The 22277-nt window shown below is 39.5% G+C and overlaps 1 long non-coding RNA gene across 1 annotated transcript in view; it reads right to left on the reverse strand.

The window, feature by feature from the left end:
* LOC118234271 overlaps positions 1 to 20991 on the reverse strand; it is a 31732-nt gene extending 10741 nt beyond the window's left edge. The window contains exons 1-2 of the long non-coding RNA XR_004766639.1: positions 20321 to 20991; positions 20050 to 20140 (exon numbers count right to left, since the gene is read on the reverse strand). This is a non-coding gene — a long non-coding RNA (uncharacterized LOC118234271). The remainder of the gene's footprint in view (positions 1 to 20049; positions 20141 to 20320) is intronic.
* Positions 20992 to 22277: the final 1286 nt, after the last annotated feature.

Below are 22277 nucleotides of genomic sequence, written 5' to 3' on the forward strand. Positions count from 1 at the left end.
TGAGTAGATGGGCGCATCTGTCATGGAGTTTAATATGATATCATTTTAAGAAATTCCTTCCTCTCTCCTTGAAACTGCTGTCATAAAACAAAGACTGTGAGAATAAAAAAGTAAATCGCAAATAAGAACTTCTTTAAATTGAATCTGCAGTCAAGTACTGTGGAGAACTGTCTTCTGAAATTTTTAGCTGATCTCAGCCCAGTTCCTACCAGGATCACAAGACACTATTGCCGTAAACTCCTTTCAAACAAATTCTTTTAATAACCGTGGGCACCCGCAGGTTATCATCAGTGAGAGTTTCACCTCTATTCTTATTGGTGCTAGCTGAGACATTGGGGACCGTGAAACAAATTTCAATGTTTAATGAACAAATGTTTTGTGAGTCAAAATAATACATGTATTCCATTAGAGCTACAACTACTCTGTCACTGTTGATTTTACACTGAAGTTCTTGTGTTTAGAGTGATGCAAATTGTTGGTTTTACTCGGACATTTGGTTTTCAAATGTTGCATTAGTGTTGCAGTACCTGTGTTCACACATTGACAGATACAGTGGAGTTCTGCTATCTTTCCCAAGGTCTTGCGAAAGTGTGGAGATCAAAAGCATTGTCACAGATAAAGAAAGGATTTCCTCAGCTAAGAACTGAGGATGTGCTGAGAAAAACCCCTATAATCTCCAGGTTTGTTTTTTATTTCACCGCCTCAAAAGCCCCATCTCTCTTTCACACACACACGTACACACACACACACACACTCTCTGTACTGGTTTTCATTTGCAAGTATAACGTGATTAGGTAATTATTTCTGTGGAAATTACAACTCGTCCCACCTCTGTGATTATTACCACGGCTCTCCCAAACCTTTCATGGAATAAAGGAGTATTGTTATAAACATCTCTTTTAGATCACACAAAGCAGTGAGATCAGTGTTCTGTGCTTTTACTGTCCATGAGTGCCCCTTTCCAAGGTTTTAAATTAACGCAAGATAATAAAAAACACACCAAACAATAATACAGTTATTGCTTTATATGCACACTTGACAGTGTACTTTATAGAATTATGGTCTATTAATTAGAATCCCTCAGGAGTCTGAGAGGTCTATGAAAAATAATGATTAATTGATGAACGGCGTCACTGTATGTGCTACCAATGGGCTCTCCATTTATTCAAAGCCCTCCAACCCCCAGGGGGAAAAAAAAATTTAAAAAACCTATTTTCCATGAGCACAAACAATTTTGTTCTGCATCCACATTAGCATCTTTTCTGAATAAAACACTGAACAACAATTTCTCCTTGATGCCCCCAGCTGAGACTTTGAAGTCAAAACAGCATTGTAGACAGGGTATGCCCTTGGCAATTGGTCCTCTCTTTCTCAAAGTAACGGATCAAATTTCAATACAAATATGTGCTGCAGAACACATATGCAAAGGGTTAGTGTTTACTCTGCCTTTATTCACTTTTTGCAATATAACTTTGCTTCACAATAAAATAGATTTTGGGACCGAGAACACATTAAAGTGTTAATGAATTTTTTTTTGTTTATCCCCATGAAGATATCTCGGCACAGCAACATGACAATCGCAGTACTCTTGTAATGAAAGGATTTCTGGGAAATGTGGCCTTCCGGGAGTTACTTATTCAGGACCAGGCCGCAGCACTGACATTGGGGGTGGGGGAGTGGTAATGCCTGAGCACCTGCCCCGTTTGTCCCAAGTGCCTCTCTCAGGCCTAAACATGTCTTCCACTTGAAGAAGAGCACTTTGTGAAAAAAATGGGCCATTAGAAAGTTTCCTATACTGTCCTTCAAATCAGAAATGTCTGTGTGTGTATGCCATGCCATGATCATGTTGGTTAGGATTAGCACCACACACGCAGCACAGTGCCATTTTTGCTAATGAGCTAAGACTGAGAGAGAGAGAGAGAGAGAGAGAGAGAGAGAGAGAGAGAGAGAGAGAGAGAGAGAGAGAGAGAGAGAGAGAGAGAGAGAGAGAGAGAGAGAGAGAGAGAGAGAGAGAGAGAGAGAGAGAGAGAGAGAGAGAGAGAGAGAGAGAGATGGGTTCAGGGATCTATAAAAAAAGTGGGCAGAGGGAACCATATATTAAAACTGACTCAAAAAAACCTCTACGAAAGCATTGCCTAATTGGTTGGTTGACACTCAATCTTTTCAGGATATGTAAGTGTGGCTGGCATTGCCTTCTCTGTGGAGAAGGCAATGCAGAGAGAGCTGGGCCTGCAAATAGAGGACACAGGCTCAGCACTGAAATTTCATGGCTGAGGTCACCAGTGATTCTACAACGCCTGAAGCTTGCAAAAATGCTTCTGTAATAGAGTGTATTCCATAGGCCAGTGGGACTTTCACATTGCTTTGCTTGCTTGCTTCTTAATCACATCACAGTAAAGCTCCACATTCTCACCATGAAAGCTATGCTGATTAATCCTTGAAGGGTTCGTTCACTTTCTTGGCATTATTTTCATTTTTGTGTTTGTTCTTGATTAGCCCAGACAGTTTTGTGTTTGGTGAAGGATATTTTCGATCCTTCCAGACACGTCTGACAACCTGTTTCTCACAGTGGCTGGAGAGGAATTTGGGGGTTTGTGGTGTCAAGCAAGAAAATTCTCTTAAATTACTCAAATAACTTACTAAAAAATTACTTGTATAACTCAAAAGCAGCTTGTTCAGAAATGTTATATTTCTGGAGGCTCTACATATGAACATATTCATTTTATAGAATGTTTTTTTTTGGGGGGGGGGGGTAGATAGTTATCCCTTTATGGCCAATTAACAGAAGGTAACTGGGTACACTCACATACATACATGGTCCCCCTACATACATGCACTGTATGATCACAGAGGTCAGAGAGCAGGGTCGGCCATAGTGCAGTGCCCCAGGAGCAGTTCAGGGGTTCAGTGCCTTGCTCAGGAGCACTTCAGCACTGTTGGTGGGCACTGTGGATGTAACGCCAGCACCTTGCTTGCCACAACTGGAGTACACCCATCTGGACCACATACCTTCCAGTTGTCAGTTAGCCTCTCCACCTCTAAGCCACTTGCTGCCCATAAAAGAACAATGCTTTCAATGGTTGACGATTAATACCCAGGCAAAAAGCGGTATGAAAAAAAAAGTACAATACCTTTGTTCAATTCACATTTTTCAACCATATACAGAATTTGAGATTATATTTTCTGTTTTAAAACTATCAGCACAAACATAAAATCTCACTTGTTTGGATACCCATCACACATCTCTTGAAAAATGAAATCTTATTGTTAAAACTGAGCCGATGCCTCTCAAAATAAAATATTTATATCAAAATAATACACATGCCATTATATGAATATCACTCAACACAGTTCACACTTGTGACAAACATCAACATGGTCATGCTTATGTTAATGCTGCTTCACAGAATACCTGCAATACCAGAATACCTTTGACACATCTATGCCTAAATCCTGGAGAGTACTCTTGATCTGTCTGACAGTTGAAATGGGTATGCACTTCACAACTGAAAGTTCTTATGTCATCCACTACAGTGGTCATCTGTGGTCTACCAGGTTGTTTGCTACTACTGAACGCTCCAGCATGTTCTTGCTTCTTAGCAATGCAACAAATTGTTAATTTCAGGTTCTACCAACTTCCTCATATTTCCTCCTTCCCACAATGCTCATATACTTTAGAAAGTCTGTTTTAGAAGGCATGGGGGGAAAAAAGAGTCTTGATTTTTATTTTCTGAAGTGGGTAATTACCCTCTGCAATTAGCAGGTTTAAAGTTTCCTGATAAATCTTCTGATTAATTCAAACTAATGGGAAAAAACGAACCCACTAATTTTTTCATCAGTTCACAACTATAATTACTACCACATTATACAAAAATAAAGGGTGCACTGAACAAAACTAGGTTTTCTTCAGCGTGATCTTGACATTATTTCTATATAAAAATGACAGCTGAACAATCAGTTTTCAGAATGACCCTGACATGATTCTCATAGGATGTTGCACACTATTGCTCAGACTGAGCTGCACTTCTTCTGTGTGATTCACAGCAGAAAGAGCCATGATATCGTAGTTAAAGAGATCCTTGATCCTGCAATAACTCTCGGCATGAGTGGTATGTGAATACACAGTTGCTTTGTTCAGTCTGCAGGCAAATATTTCATTTTTAAGGTCTTCAAAACAAAACATGTAATTGTTCCTTTATAAATGCAGCTTTTCCTTTTGGTAACGATTTTAGTTAATGATACACAAAATTGTTGGCAATCTCTTCACCATGGCACTATCTGAGATACAATGCATACACCGAGGATAGAAATGGGTTGGCAGTTGATATCTAGATTTTGTTGAAACGTTTTTTTATACGCTCAACTTCATCATTGCATGAAGATAAACCACATCAGTTTTTAAAATTAATGAAGATGTGTGTTCCCTCCCAGAAAACTGAATTTTGGCTGCATAATGTTTGAGCAAGTCTTTCCTGAAAATTAACCAAGAAATAGTTAACTGACCACAAAATAACTGTTTTGCAATGGATAGCTTATTCTCCAGGTCTTCACTCTGAAATTTGTGGTTGGAATTGAAGTCCACAACCAGTCCACAACCAGAAACTGAAGCATCTGAAGGATCTTGAAAGATTCTTTGAAAGAATGGTGAAAGATCCACAGATATTTACTGATTTACTGATATTATAAAACACTATATGAGATGGCTCAATAGTGTTATGCATGTGAGGTAAGGGTGCACATAGTACTGACAATAGAGGTGAGAATAGCCGTGACATCTGTCTTTCTGAAAAAAGCAAATAGTTCCTCAGTGGTTTACAAAGCATGGGGCATGGTTTCGGGTTTGTAGACCTCAAGAACGTTTGAATCCTCAGCAATCCTCCTGCATGTACACACTGCATATATTATTTATTGACTCCTTAGATCAGTTCATGTAGAGCTTGTTGCACCTCTACACCAATAGGAAGAGGGTGGGCCACTACAAATACAAGATTAAAAGGACCGGGGGCAAATTGGGTCCTTATTGGAGGAAATGATTCTTGGCAAGGAAAATATAAAAAAGGAATAAAAAGGCAGGAGAAGAGAAAAGAAGAGGAAATGAGGCATGAAAGAAGGAAACACTCCGTGTGCAGCTACTCCTGTCTGACACTCAAGTTTACTGAGGGCACATTAATATCAACTCTGTTATCATTCAAACCGACTGCAAGATATTGCTTTTAATAACAGTATCCTTGGTGATCCTGTGTCTGTTCGTTTGTTGTTTGTGACTAATCTCTGTGAATGAAACATTGTTCATACTTTTCCACGGTCTGAGTTGCAACTTCTGTGCAATGTTTCCCGTATTCTGTATGATTGCATATATAATGGATGGATGGATGCTAAATTAATCTAGCATTCAAGAGAATCCGATACTGTAGAAAAGAAACCTTTGGACAGGAGTGAGGTAATCGGGTGGAAACCACACAGACTGCAGTCGTATTTAGAAAAGTTCTGTGTGGTCGAATGCATTGTCATTCCATGCTGTTCTTACTTGACCCGCGTGGTAATTTTAATTTCACTACTTCATAAGCTTTGTAAACTCTTACAGTTACTTTGAGCATGCTGCATTCCAAATGAACACATACTTACAATGGAGGCAATATCTAAGTATATGTTCCCCAAATGAATGCATAGTGAGAAGGAATTTCCTTGACATTTGTGGACCAGATTCATTGCATCTCTATTGCTCAATGTCACATTATATTTCCATCATATAAGTACATACACTGAGCTCCATAATGTTTGAGACCAAGACATATTTTTTCTTGAATTGGCTCTGTACTCCGCAACTTTAGATTTGTAATAAAACAATTCCCATATGGTTAAAGTACACATTCTCAGATTTTATGAAACTTTATTTTTATGCACCTTGGTTTCACCATGTCGAAATTACAGCACTATTTATACATAGCCTCCCCATTTCAGGGCACCATAGTGTTTTTTTTAATTTTTTTATGAATGATCGATGGTCTTGTGGAAAAAATTATGAATTAATAATACTGTATTTTTGTAGAACTGTGTAACAATACATGCTAATGCGTGTAATAACATTTTAATTCATTTCTAAAATAATTCAGTAATGCATTTGAAGTATGCAAAGTGCATGTAATGCTGCCACAACTGGGTGCCAGGTGAAATTCATGCCAACAGAGAGATCAGTGGCTACCAAGACCTAAAACCTAAATGTGTTAATATGTGCCTCTGTCTGCTTCATGACACAAGGTAGTAAAATTGTTATACTGAGTTGGCTGGATCCTTCTGGAACAACAATGCATTTCATTTTCCATTTTAAGGATATATGTTTTTTTCCCATACTAAAACAGAGGGACCTGGACAAGGCAAAAGTGAGCTTAGAGGAGTCTGCTGTGAAGCCGGTGGGCGAAAAGGCTGCCTTGCCAAAATTGACACAGTGGGCATGAGTCAGAGTACAAGAGGCCTTGTGCAAAAGCCCAGTCTGGTGGGCGGGTTTCTTGGCAGCAGATCACAAGGTGCTTGGGGAGGGGGGAGGGGAACAGCGGAGGACCGACTGGCCGGGCCATCCTTAACATGGACTGCAGCAGCCCGGTGCTGCTGGGGCTGTTAACAGGCAGATGTATGGGATACTCCTCAGTCTGGGGGACTGAACTTTAGCCACGAACAGATGTTTTTCCGAGGCCCTCTCTGGAGACAGCTAAACAAAAACGTAAATCAAGCATCCCAACTTGGTCGGGAGAAATGTGTACAAGAAAATGTTCCAAGACATATTCTTCAGAAAGAGCATGGAATCTGTTGTGTTCATTCATGTGACAAACTGGCTAGACCCTTGGATTGGATGTGATCTAAAGCTTAAAAAAGGGAGATATTTGAAACATAATCAGGGGTTGTAGTCCTAGTATTATATGTAGTATAGTTTTCATTTTACTGATTTTTCTGTCATACTCTACTTACTTAAATGCCAATTATGTGGAATGACATAAAATTAATGCTGCCACTGGAGTGGTGCATGAAATGATGATACAACATGATAGGACATGACAAATATATTCAGTAGCTACAGTTTGTTAATATTCGGACAGTGACACAAGTTTTGTTGTTTTAGCTCTGAGCTACAGCATATTGGATTAGGAATCTGAAATTAAACAATGAATATGAGATTGAATTGCAGACTGTCACCTTAAGTTTGGGGGTATTTATATTCACTGGGTGGAATTACATACTTTTTATGTAACATCCCCATATACCATGGCTAGGATAAATACTCAGTTCTGATTAGTCAACAGCCATGCATTACATTTGTGTATCGACATGGTAAAGTGCCTCAATAGAGTTTGATATCCCTGGGAAAAAAACTCCGCGTCCATATCCTCAGATAAATGAAAGGGAATATAACCAGCATAACAGGTTATAACAGTTGATTCACGAAAACAATAACTGTTTGATTACAATTTTAAATTTGTAATTAAACAAAACACAAGTGCAGATTCTCAGCTTATATTACAGGGTATTTTTATTTTGGATTCACCATGAAGAAATCACAGCAGTTTTTATACATAGCCCCCCCATTTCAGTGCACCATAAAATTAGGGACAAATGGCTTCACAGGTGTTTCTCATTAGTCAGGTGTGTTCACTTGCTCCCTTAGTTCAAGTATACAACAGCTTTCAGTATCTATAAGGGAAGCTATTGTGAGGCTTAAGAAAGAAACAGACTAAAACATAGGCCTACTAAAATCAACTGTTTGGAACATCATTAAGTAGAAAGACAGCACTGGAGAGCACAGTAATCGCAAAAAGCCCAGTAGGCCCAGGAAGATTTCTAAAGTTGATGACCAAAGAATTCTCACCATAATGAAGAAAAACGCCCAAACATCAAGCCTACAGATCAGAAACACTCTTCAGGAGGCAGGCGTGAATGTGTCAGTGACTACAGAACTACAGAGGCTACACTACAAGATGCAAGCCACTAGTTAGCTAATGCAACAAGGGAGTATTTAAAGCCAAAAGCTGGAAAATTATTGACTGGCCAAGTCATTCATCTGATCTGAATCCATTTCCGAATTTCCAAAAAATTTTCCTTCTGACATGGTTGGTCATTTCACAGTAGTGTTACAGAAATGTCAAGAAACAGGCCTACATTAATCTTATTAACCTCAAATTATTAATCTTGTTATCTCTGCAAAATAAAGTTGTTTTGTTATCTCGAGATCTCAAGAAAATGAATGTCGTTACCTCAGGAAAACAACATTTGTTATTTTGAGATAATAACATAACTCGAGATCTCAAGAAAACAAAGAAAATTCATGGGAAAACTGACTAAATAAAATGTATGAATCCATGGCCATTTAGGGCTTCTGTACTTGAGAACTTCATAGATGAATGAAGATGCTGAAAATATCTACTTCCTTCCATATTTTTAATTAATGTGATTGACAGACTGGCAGTAGGGATATTCATTTTAATAACAGAGATCCTGCCATTTTAGGGTGAGAAGTACGGATGCATTTTTAACTTTTTACAAAAGAAGCTAAATGCATTCATGTGAAGCCTGAATTTGTTTTTGAACTGGAAAGATATGTTAAGGATATACAGAGCACGATGTATTAAGAGAATAAAAACGGACTTGACTGATGGACTGAATGTGTCATTTTCAAACAAGAGAAGGGGTCAAATGTATTAAATAATGTTAATGGATGAGGATCTGGCACAAGTGCATTAGAAAGATGAAGAATGAAATGAAATGTAATTAACAGAAGCTTTATTGAGAATGGGCTTAATAGCATACTTTTGTCTCAAAGCCTCACAGGATTTGAGAAAGTGTGCAGCCTTGTTGAATGTTTTTTATTTTAATTTTTTTTTTTATAGAGAACTGTGATCACATTAAGCAACCTGACCCTGCAAAAGTAGTTGGAGTACAACAGAGAATACCTTCATAATAGAAGTAATGAAGGAATGGAGATGCCTGGACATAATAGGGTGAAACACGTTTTTTTTTTTTTCATCAAACTGTGATGCTTCAAAACCCAGGACACGTAGTAAATTCTCTCGGCTGTGCATGAAAGCAGCTTTGCTGAAATCTGACTGGTTGAGATTGTAAATCTTTTCCGTCGGGTAAAAAGAAGCAGAGCTTAAATTTCTGCAGTTCCCTTCATTACCAGCTCAGGCATGCCAGCTGTCTGTGCCAGTGCTGCGATCATCTCTCCTGGCATATTAAATTATTGTTGTTGGCATGCAGGCAAGCGAGTAACATAAACAAAATACTTTACCATATTCAAGTTTTTTTTTAATGACATTCACACAAACTTAGAGAGCCTAATAGGAATCTTAACTAATGCCAGATTAAAAATGTAGATATACAGCTGGTGGCTATTGTTTTTTACCAGCAGGCTAGATTCATTTTGCTTGTTAGCTTCTACTTATTTTGGTATCCAAAGCCTTATTTGTAAAGTAATGTTATCTGGCTAATTTGCCTATTTTGCCAGTTTGCCAGAGACCTTGCCAGTTGTGAGAATTTCGAATACCACTGCAGAAAATCTGGTAATTAACTTAGCTAGCTATGAATACCTTCCAGAATTAAATTGTTGTTATGATAGCAAACAGCTTAACTGGCTTCCTTGCCACATATGCTAATATAAGTTAATTACAATCATTGAAAGACATCAAGCCATCTGACATATTTACTCTGAGAGATGTTGCAGTCAATCACAGGGAACAGTGCAAAGCAGGCAGTGCAGTGAGAGAGGGATCCATTCCAGAGCTATCAAGCCATGTTCAGTGGGTTTTAAGTTGGTATACGAGTAGGTCTGTGAAGCAGAAAGTACTTTCAAAGTTTAAGAGAACAGCTGTCTTAGATGCACACAGAGTGATCCTTACCCAGCTTACTTCACAGAGACTAACGCAAAATATGGTGCGCTGGAGTGCTCAAAGCTCAGAAATATAATACCTCAAAGCTCATATATTATAATATAATAACTTAACTAAAACAGGGTGACACGTCTCGATGTCTTGGACATCTTCCTTAGTGTCAGCAGACAAGGGCAGGGACAGCACCAAGAGCCCTATACTGCATATAGCCTCCCACCAATTGGACCACATAAAGTGTGCATGCCATAGTGAACATTGAGGAAAAAACTAAAAATAACATTAATACAAAACACGTATCAGAAATCTCCTGGCAAGTGTCCATAAAACACAACCATTAATTTGTAATGTGGTAGAGAAAGACACAAATAATAGTATTGTCTGTGTAGTACAAGTAGTTTGAGAAGTATGTGGTTTTGTATCAGTTGCTATCTTTAATAGCAGGACTGAAGCAAAAGGAAGACAAAGATAAAACCTAAGGCAAAAGGCAAAAGGTTAATAAAAAAAAAAAAATGATCCACTGATGTAGTCATAGCTCCACAACTAAATCTGAATAATTATCTCATTCATCATTTATTTAACTACAGCTAAGGGTATTTCAACCAAGTTCAAGGAAGTGAATATGCTCTGCTCTATGTGTGGGTGTTTACTTGTACCATGGTCAAAAACCTAAATCAATCCTTTTTATGAATGTTTTTGAGAGTGTCGCAACACAGCATTTGTTCTTCCAAAAGTTTCACAAAACCATATAAACCATATGAATATGACAGGCCTCATTTTGCCAAAATATATTGCAAAATCTCTATAAGCTCATGGTCATGACATCATTTCATGGTAATGGGACTGTCATTTTATTTCGTTGTCAAGTCACCTGTATGAGCGATGCATGGTCCTGGAGAGCTACAGGGTCTGCTGGTTTTTGTTTTAACCTTAAAATCAGCACCCAATTGAGACCCAAGACACCAGGTGAGTTGAGTCAACTGTGTAATCAACTGCTCTAATTGATTCATGAAGTGCAGAGTCACCATGAAAACCAGCAGACCCTGTAGCTCTCCGGGACCAGGGTTGGAGACCACTGTTCTAGATGAAAATGTGAAATGTGAAAATGTTCATTTTGCTTGCCGCTGTTTCCCATACAAAGATGAATATACCCGTAAAAGCACTCAGGAAAGCTGGAAAATGAAGGAAAACATTATATCGCCGTAAACACAAGCTCAAGCGCGGACAAAGGACGCTTTCTTCGATGTTTTATCCGTTAGATGTCAAAAGCTAATGTAAATAATTAATCCTGACAGTAATGAGCATATGTTAAGCACTTCAGTAATGCGTTACATTCCTGCGTGTCAGATTTATTACAAGAAGCCGTACCTCCGGGGCAGGTCCACGGGGCATTCTGACTGCGCCCGGGGTATTCATTAAAAACACTCACAGCCCCTGGAACATGCGTTTACAGTATGTACAGAGCTTACGAACTGTCCGGCGAGCGACAGCACGGTGCATCACACCAGGCCCTGGGACCCGCCTGAATGGCTAGAAATTGGTCAGGAAGCCGTTGCGGTTCGGTGGAATTCCACAGGAGCTCTACACGGCTCAATTTGTGCTTCTTTATCCGCCTGCTGACTCATTTCATTCAAGTGTTAATGCCGCAGTTATGGAAACAGAGCATTAAACTCATGCAGCTCAGCTGGGTTTAATAGTGCTTATTACCAACCATGAGTGCCGGGCCAGTTCCCAGACCTTAAAACGAAGCAACTGTAAATTAAGATGGAATTCGCAGTTTAAGAAACCTTAACATGCTTCTTGCTAAACTTTCATTATCCTTGATTGCACTGAGAACATCAGTTGCCTTGACAATTGTAGCTATATAAGACAAAACAATGCAATAAATACAATGTGCGAATATCTGACACGATAGATAAAAACTAATGGATAGGATGAAATAAAAGTAATAGACAAAGGACAGATAAATTACAACCGATGACACACTGTAAAGTTCTCAGTGCCGTGTGCCATTGGTTTGTCATTTATCTTTCCTTTATTTACTACCGTTGTTTGTGACTTTTGCAAAAATGGATGATGTCATGATTGGAGTACTCTGCCAGTAACAGAGCCGAATTCAAATGCATTTAAATGCGGTGTGTCCAACTAAGGCACTTGCTCCCAGCGCAATGGTATTCCTTGTGGTCCTGTCCTGAAGCCCAGCTGTACCGATGCTGACTGTGGCAAGCAGTCCTGCATTGCACCACATAATTGGCTGTGGAGTTTCCCTGCAGACTGCGTTCACAGCCTGCACATGAGGAGCCTGGAGGAGCACTTCTCTGCAGAGAGAGGCCTGTTCGAGCCCAGCTGGCAGACAGCGGCGTGAGAACAGCTCTCAGCAGGACGTACCGGAGGAGGGGGTGCGCTGAACAGCCGGCAAATACGACTGGGTGCTTTAAACGGGGGGGGGGGGGGAGGGGGGAAACCGGAATTAAAGTTGGTAAAAAAAAAGAGAGAAAGTTTTATGACACGGTCTTCATCCTGATGATCCATGAATTATTTTAATTATAATGTTTCTAATTATAATATTAATTACTCATGCATCACTTTGTACTGGAATAACAGCTATATACTGCAATACGATAAAGGAATTACTCGAAGATAAAGATGATACTTTAACATTTCAAGTTGTACACATTTCAGCCAGTGTAAATATTAGTTACCAAATTTCATTGTGGGAAATGCACAGAACATATATAATTTCAGAAAAATTTACGGTTACACCAAATTAATTTTTTTATTTTATTTAACCTTTATTTACCCAAGGTAGGTTCGCTGAGCACGGATGCTCTTTTGCAGGAATGCCCTGCTTCACACTCATACACATTCACACCTGGGAGCTGCCCAGTACAACCACAATCCTCTATTGTTGGCCACTGAGCAGCTCCACTGGAGGGAGAGAACATTTTTTAGCCAATTAAATCAGGGGATGATTAGGTGGCAAGTTTTTTGCGAGAGCCAGATCTGGGATTTTAGCCAGGACACCAGGATTTTCACTCAGGTGAACAAAAAAAATACTTTTTTTAATTGCCTTTTAAATCTTTATCCCTGAAACCAACATTCAACAACATTCAACATTCATCACCAACTAGCCTGCAGGTAAACCATAGTAAGTGTATTTCTGTATGACATTATTTTTCCTGTAATAATTCAGCTCCATGATTCAATGAAGAAACCTCATGTTTCACTAAAAGGTATTGATTTTTGCACCTTAGGGTATTCACTTAGGATGACTCCCTAAGGCTAAGATACACAATGCTTCAATCAATCTGTCTCTTTTCTGTGTGTATATCCCCTTTTTAAAGGGAGCACTGATGCAGTGCACACACACACACCTGCTGGTAGTTTAATTTAGTCTCAATGGAACTGTGCATTCCACTGAGCAAATAAGAGCGCAGCAGTCTAATTGCGGTTTGTGCAGGAGACAGAATTATCATGACAGCGGAGGATGGCGGAGAGAAGTAAGCCTTTTGTCTTTGTCCAATTAGAAAAAGAGTGAGTGGCAAATTCTTCATGCCCCAGCGAACGCAAATGTTGAAATGAGATTTTAGGGCCTCCCAGGGGACGCTCCCGGTACCGGTCCTGTGAGCCGTGGTGCTCAAATTCAGCCTGCGCCGGTTCCAGCTGTAGCAGGAAGTTACGTAAAGCAAAACGTAGCAATTGGCTATACAGCACTTCCCGGAGAGGTAGGCTATTGGTTGGTGTTGGCGGTGCTGTCCACTCATAGGGTGCTATCTGACTACGCTGGTTGATCGGGCACCTGCAATCTCTCTCGCAAGTGTCCTGTCCTCCGAAAGGGTTCTCCTCTGATGGAATGACTGAGCTTCAGGTGGTAAACTGCAGAGAAACAGTTCAGAGAATCTTCAGAGAACACACACGCTTGCGTGTGATCTCACAAACTGATGGGCGATACTGCAATGATGTGATGGTCTTCCAAATAAGACCAAATTATTTCATATTAGGAGAAACAGTAAAAATAGGGCATACCAAATATTACATAATGTCACAATTTTCCAGCAAGTACTTTATGCTTTTTTATACTCGATACTGGGGACCATAATTGGCACCTCTGATTAGTAACAAACTACTAATTATTCCCAATGTCTGCTGATGGATTAATGATTTAGACGTCACATTATTCCAGACATAGCTATGTATTTATTGAATATTTCAATAAATATTCAACATTTACATCTAAGCATTTTTAATCGCTCTGATGAAATGATCAAGAAAAACAGCTCTTTTAATCAGCATAACTTTATCACAATTAAGAGCACCAAAAATCTTACAGAAAAGCTTCAATGTACAGTTTTATCATGAAAGCGTTAAATGAAAGCTTTAAAGGATTTGTGAACATCTCTAGGTTTACTTTAGTTCTAAATGGTGAAACAATTAACATGCTCACTCATGCATAATGCATTACACACGATATGCAGATGTTTTACTAAGAAATTCATAAATATTTACCAGCCTGTTCAGTCAGTTCAATACTCTGTTTAATGTTTAACGATAAACGTCCATAGATTCTTTTTTGCTCTTATATCAGTTATCCACAATGCCACTGCCAATAGGGCAACTAATAAACATTAGCAGCACTACTATGACTCCACAAGAGAAAGAGTTAACACGTTCTTGCTAGTTATGATAATAACACTGTTAATAACTGTTCTGTTTAAATGCTCAAAATTGTTTAGCCTAATCTGCTTAACTGATCTTATTTGAGTGCTATCTGATGTGAACATGATCCAAAAATGCTTTTAAGCTGTTCTCTTCTTTTAATAACTTAACATCAGAATGTTTTAATTTTCTGGCAGTGAACACATGGAATAATTTGTTTTAGATTCTCTTCTAGTATTCACTGGAATTTTTTTATTTAGTAGATACGATTGCAAGTGATGCTATCCTAACAGAATCCTAACACAATCCTATTAAATACCTTTCCATTCAATGAGAAAGTATGTGCAACACTCATCACTGGACCCAATTCATTTTCTATTAAAGCAAATGAGATATTCAAACTATATTTCCACAGTCAGATAACTACACTAATAGGTTCTTCCTTCCAAATGCAGCTGTTCATAGTCCACCCACACACATTCCACCAACAACCGCAAAAATGAAAGAATGGAGGTCCCGCCATCAATACATCACTCCCACATTCAAAATCCATTAAGCAACTGGGAAAATAAGACATACTTCAAAGATGTAAATTCAGTTCCATTTGCCCTCAATACCCTGCATTGATGCCATCGTCCAGATTGGGTTGAACCCTCTTACACAAAGATAATCACTGTAATCACAAGTAATCACAGATACAGGCCATGAGACCTTAAAAGATATCCATCAAGATGCCATGTACATGGCGATGTTACAGTGTGAAATTGATGAAAATTTCCCCGAAACATGCAAGGAAAATTCAGCAGTCAGTTAAGGTTATGCTTTATGGATCTATCAGAGACAAGAGAGGAAGTTCACAGCCAAAAATATATTTATCAAGTGGTGTGAAAGCACTGTATTATTAATGTATGTATGTATTGCATGTGTGCAGCCAGCCAGAAACAGTGTTTTAATAAACAATTTGATTCAGAGAGTTTCTGTTCTTTAAAGATAGGTTTAGAAACCATGACACAAAAGGAAAAGATAAAATCGATTCAATAAAAGCACGGATGATGACAATGTTGAGATTATTATGATGATTATGATTATGATTTTTATTATTATTATTATTATTATTAATCCAGTAATCCATCTTCAAATGTTTACTCCAGGTCAGGGCTGCGGGGGGCTTGAGGCTGTCCCATAATGCATTGAGTTTGAATAAATATAATATGCATGTACAATTCATATCAAGAAAAAAGGCAGGCTACTCTTATCTAATATCAATATGGAAACTCATGGTGTCTATATACACAGTAAAACATTAGGTTGTGGATCAAGCTAATTGTTAAATTTATGCAATATTCTGTATTTTCCTTACCTCATTCATGAAAGTAATTTTCCATAATGCCTTTTTAAGCACCCTTTCAAATTCTCAAAAGGTAGGTACATTTAAATATTGGGCAGCTAATACAAAATATCTATTTTATGTCTACAACCCCTATTTAAAAAAACAATAGCACTCTACCATAGTACTTCAGAAGGCTGTAAGCAATTATTGATGCTGGTCAGGATGAAAATAACTGCAGCACATTAAAAAAGACCAAGCACAGATAGCCTTTCTGTGTTCTGTTTTACTTCATTTTTAGCTGTCGTCCAATGATTTGGCTCTTGCTTTTCTCCAGTGTCAATGGGAACTCGTCTGACAGTCTTCTGACACATAACTGACACACCTGACATACTTTGACATAACACAAAACCTTTCAGTAAAAAAATAAATAAATAAAAAAACTGGAATTTACGGGCTTAAACTTTGTGCTTTTCATAGACAATTCCCAAATACAGATTTGAAATTATTCACAGAAAAAAATGCACATACTCACAGAAGCATTAAGTTTCACAGAAAATTACATCAGGAAGGGGGGGGAGGGGGCTGAATCAATAGTCAGCACTATCCGGTAGTAAGTCTGAGGAGAGAGAATGGATTTTCTCAATCCAGCTGCACTGCTGGCATGTAAACAGTAATTAAGAGTAATGAATGACGGACGAGCCGTGGGACAGCCGATCCTTCAGGCCGCATTACTCACGCGCCATTTGTAGCGGGTTCTGATTCAGAATCTCTCTGAGCGCGGCATTCTCCAGAGCCGAGGTGCTTAATGAACGCGGCCACCTGCGGTGACGGCTCCTGCCAGGAACGCCGCGCGCGTGTGTGTGTGTGAGTACCGGTGTGTGTGAGGGCCCGTGTGTGTGTGTGTGAGGGCCGGTGTGTGTGTGAGTACCAGTGTGTGTGAGTACCGGTATGTGTGAGTACCGGTGTGTGTGAGCGCCCGTGTGTGTGTGAGCGCCCGTGTGTGTGTGAGGACCGGTGTGTGTGAGGGCCCGTGTGTGTGTGAGGGCCCGTGTGTGTGAGTACCGGTGTGTGTGATGACGGGTGTGTGTGAGTACCGGTGTGTGTGAGTACCGGTGTGTGTGATGACGGGTGTGTGTGAGTACCGGTGTGTGTGATGACGGGTGTGTGTGAGCGCCTGTGTGTGTGAGGACCGGTGTGTGTGAGGACCGGTGTGTGTGAGGGCCGGTGTGTATGAGCGCCTGTGGGTGTGAGCGCCCATGTGTGTGAGCACCCGTGTGTGTGAGCACCCGTGTGTGTGAGGACCCGTGTGTGTGTGAGTGCCGGTGTGCGTGAGAAACTGCTTCGGATTGTTGGTCAGGGAAATCAGAATCGATACGTGGATAATTCCGGCGGTAGGCCTTAGAAACACAGAACTGCAGAAAGTTAATCTCTAAATGACTAGCGGCGCAGAGAGGCACAATACAATGTCAGTCTCAAGGTAATTTTCCGGTACTACCCCATTTATTTCCCTGTGGCCATTACGCTTACGGAGCTGATGCAATTCACGAATTTCATTTATTAACCGTCGCTGCCAATGCCGTCCGAACGTCCTCTAAAATGTCACAGTATGTCTGGGTGACCCAGGCAGCAGTAACATTCTGCTGCATGCGGATGTGTGCTAATATTAGAAATGGACACATGTATAAATTAACCTTGAAAGTTGATGAAAGTCAGCTTAACATTATTTTATAACCATTTGGTCAAAAAATCTGTTCGCAGATGAGGGGGATGCTTGATAATGGGCTTTAGATGTGTAGAATGAGAGGGTTATAGAGGTTTCTATATACAAATTGTTTTTATTTTTTTAGCATATATATGCAAGACTTGTTCCTGGTACATAGATAAAGCGATGATAAGAACTTTGACTTACCCTAAAAGTAAAAAAAAAATGTTTATGCTTTAACACTTCCAACAGAATCTGTGCTCTCTGTGGTGACTATGAACACCTGAAGTTAAAAATGGCAGAAACAGTAGAGTGATAACTGCAATATTATCTCAGTGCAGCTGTGGGCGGCATGACCGGGTGATTCATTACTTGTCAGCTGCGTGATCCAATCTCAGCTCTTAATTGCCTAGAACCTAAATTATAAGGAAAACAAAGTTAAATATAGCTGCATGGCAGCAATGGACCTGGTTCCACTGAATGACAAGGGATGGACAAAATGGATCATAAAGGCTAAATTGTTTGATAAGTCCAGATATACCAAATATCAAATGTGATTCCAGTGCTAGTTTGTACTTGGTAGGATTGTTGTTTGCTGAACAGGTTACTCTACAGGGTTGGAGTCCTGATCGATGTGGTCACTTCTGGCACTACGATCTTTACTCACTCTAGTGTGTTCCTTTTGCACCTCTGCACCTTGACCTAATGCACTTGTTGTACGTCGCTCTGGATAAGAGCGTCTGCTAAATGCCTGTAATGTAATGTAATGTAATGTAATATACATCTCTCCAGTATCACCTCTCTAGGACAAGCGGGACACCGGGCTGAGCCAAGACTTTCAGTGCTTATTATAGCCCCCCTATGGGCCAATCAGTGCCATTTTTGGTGTCAAAGATAGGCGTGGCCTGGACTATCTGTGGGCAAAATGGACAAAAGTTACCAATTTTTAGATGAGCCATTGGACAAAATATCAGAGGAAATGCAAGGCATCATGGGAAATTGATTTTTTGCTATGGCCAAAAGTTGAAATGGCCGTATTTTCTTCAAATATCGAGATATCACCACTGCACTTGGTAGACATGTTTACCATCATGTTTCTGGCTGCCCTGACAAATTTCACATGGAATTATTACTGTGTCATGATTTTACAGCAAACTGCATGTTTTTTGCAAATTCTTTAAAACTGATTGCCTAATAATTTTGCCATCCCTTAGCTTTTCTCAAACTATGTTCATGCATATCCTGTGGACCTGTGTCATTCGGACCTATGGTTCATGAGAAGAAGTTTTTGAATGTTTTTTTTTTTTTAAATCAAAATGGCAGAAAAAAATTATAGGCGGACATTATAGGTCCCAATTGCAAAATTGTTCAGAATGTCCAGCTGCATATGTGTATCAAATTCACTTCGCTAGGACAAAGGTGGTGGAAGCAATGAGCCTTTGACTTAGAATGCTTATTGTAGCACCCCCTTTGGGCGAATCTGTGCCATTTATTTATGGCCAGGTTACGCGTGGCCTGGACTATCTGTGTGCCAAAATGGACAAAAAGTTACCAATGCATGGACAAGTTATTGGACAAAAAACAGGAGAATAATAATAATAGGAACTGCAGCAATTACAATAGGTTAATCAGAAAAAGCCACTGCTCAGTAAAAAGAGAAACCTGAAACTCTGAAGATAGAAAATAAACTGAACACTGTTTGTTGCGCCCAAGCCTGGAGTGTAACAGACTGGTTTATAAAAACAGAAATGTAACTGCACTGAAGATGAGAATAAAGTGTTGCAGTGTTGTGAAGGTTGATGTGGCAGGGTGACATTGGTGACGGCCTTTTCTAGAATTCAGATTCCATGTGTGTTCTACTTGGAGTTTTTCAAAAAAATGTAAAAGAATCACTTTTCAAAGAAACTTTTGAATAAAGGACTCATTTGCAGGAAAAGAGATCATCCTGTGACGATCATCATATATGATTCTACCATTCAAACAAGCTAACAAATTCCTGAATTCTAAGGTATTCAAAATAGAGATGTGGATGTTAAAATGCCTTCATAATAAGGAGCATAACATTTGTTTAAAAATCAGAAAATGAATCCAAGCCATTAAATCTGGACATGTATTCCATACCAAAGTTAGATAAATAATGACAACACCCTTCACCATGGTCTTGAAAAAATATTGGGTAAATTTTTGATTTATATTAGTATGACAAAAAGAGAAAATACTCATAAGTCACAAAGACTGCATAATAGATCACAGCAACATAAACAGAGTCCTGGTTCAACCATGATATTGTTCTGAGAAGGGTATTTGCCATCACAGGTTTTTATAGACCTAATTACAATGGTCCAACTCTCTTATCATAAAAGTTTAAATGTTAAACTGGTTTGGTGTTGGCTCTATATTTATATGCTCTCCTGGCCTTGTCAAGGTACTGTATAGACAGCATGGATCTTCTTCATTTATGAGTCTAATTTTCATAAATCTGTCCTCACCCTGGTTGCAGCATCCTCATATTCACACATTTATTGGTGCCTTCCAAAGTGTTGAACTTGCTGAATGTTGTTACTCCTTTCAATATAATATCTGGTAAATTAAAAAAACAACAAAAAAAAACAAAGGAATAAACAAACAGAAGAGGATTGCAACGCAGCTCCTTCTGCTCATAGATATGATTAGACTAGAGACGCCAGATTTTTTTAGACAGCTTGTTTACCGAGCTGCCGTCGTGATTGATTGACATGGCTTAAAGACAGGTCCCCCTACCTGCATTTCCTCGGAGGGCATGTTATTGATGTGTTGAGAAACTTCAGCACAGATGATGATGTTACATTTTTTTTCCGCGGTGGGGTGGGTAGGGTGGAGCGTCTCTCAGTTCCTTTATGTCAGTTCCTTGTTTTAGTCGATAGGGAAAATGTCTGGAATAAAAGCGTCTGGCACCTTCCGTGGCCTGAGATGAATTTGCTGCGAAAAATTCGAGCATCGTCGCATAAATTAGCCCTTAACACTTAATATTATCTATGACCTAGGCAAGACTTCCTCTCAAAGCTAAGATGAGAGCGCTGAATCATGCGGGGTGATCCAGCTGCTGTATTTCAAAACAACAAACCACCGGCTGTCAACAGAGTTGCTTAATTGCATCTCTACACTCGGTTCTTAGCGCCACAGACTGGTTTCTAATCGAGAAGAGAAGCTTCTTACGTCGAAGCTGCCATTTTCAATTAAAGTAATATAATGAGTAATCAAGAAACGATCAAAACTGGTTAGCCCTGCTGAAGATGCGATACAATTTCGGAGCGTAAAAAGCACAGCTAATGCCGTCATTACCATTGATTCGGGGCAACAAATGTTCGCAACTCATCAAGTAAGACAATTGTAAAATTGCAGTGCAATCGAGAAACACCTGGTATTTGGTACCATGTAAAAATCAAAACACAAGTTTGGATCCAAATACTAAAACTGGACTATTTCTATGTACGTTTCTTGACCTGAATTTAAAAGAAATCGGTTCTCGAGTCATGCCACATCACGTATCTTGTTGAGAGAAGTAGGCTATGTAGTTCTGACAGAAACGTTCGCAAGGGACATAGTTTAAAATGTATGGGGCTTCTCAAGTAAAGAAAGCAAAGACAGAGAAAGCGTGTTATGTGAATCCTGCAGCCATAGGTCTAAATGTTGCGCGTGACACAGTTATTGTACACTTACGCAGGTGCTTCACCTTCACTGAAGAATCTGACAGTATAAAGTTTTATAGATTTGAGATGTATAAAAAATATCATTATGTATGAACCTGTACAATGGCACTAGCTAAGCAATAAACATTGTAATGTGCACACTTGCTGAGTTAGAAAATGCCTAGCAAAACTGTGCTAGGAAATTATTTAGGCAGTAATGAAAAATGAACAAACAATTTGCATTATTAATGCAACAGACCAGAAAAAATCTATGAAAAGGCTGATGCTTGTACATGCCAGCGTTAAGGGGAGTGATTTTTTAAATTCTGGGACTATCTAGGTGAAGCCACTACTGTAAATGTGTCACTGTCTCGTGTGTGGGTGTTTGCATCTTTGTATGAGAGAATGGGAGAGAGTATGCTATGAGTCAGCCACACACACAGTCCACTCATCTGAAGCCACAGTGAGGTCCGCCGCGGTGAAGACGGCTCAACAGAAACGTTCCGAACCTCCCGAGCGGCAGTCTCCAAGAGAGCGCAGCTGTCAATCATCTACCGGACATCCAGGAGCTCCGCCGACACACAACAGGGCGATTACCCAAGACATAAATGTTGCTCGCTTGCCTTCCACACCAACAGACCGTTGTTCTCTGGGAAAATAATCTCATTCCATCACACCTTTCAGTTCCACCAGCATGGTATGTTTTTCAAGTAGAACGTTTTTTCTTCAAGATTTATTTCCCTAAAATAAAATTTACTCTACGCACTACAGGGGTGGAAAAAATAAAAAAATTAAGGTTACAGTGAAATACCAAAGAGGCTGAGGTTTGGCGGTGCATACGCTCATAAAATAATTTATTGCACTGACTGTTTGTTCGGTAAAATGTGGTATTATTTAGTTGCTGTCCAGGGTCTCAGAAAAATGCAGCAGTGGAATGTGCCGGTATAATCTTCCTCAAAAGTAGGTTTCTCCAGTGTGGAAAGAGAGTGAACCCATGAATAAATGCAGATACCCACGCAATCTGAGACTCATAAACTGAGCTCATGGCT

Source organism: Anguilla anguilla, chromosome 8 (genome assembly GCF_013347855.1).
Source record: "Anguilla anguilla isolate fAngAng1 chromosome 8, fAngAng1.pri, whole genome shotgun sequence".
NCBI classification, from domain to species: Eukaryota; Metazoa; Chordata; class Actinopteri; order Anguilliformes; family Anguillidae; genus Anguilla; species Anguilla anguilla.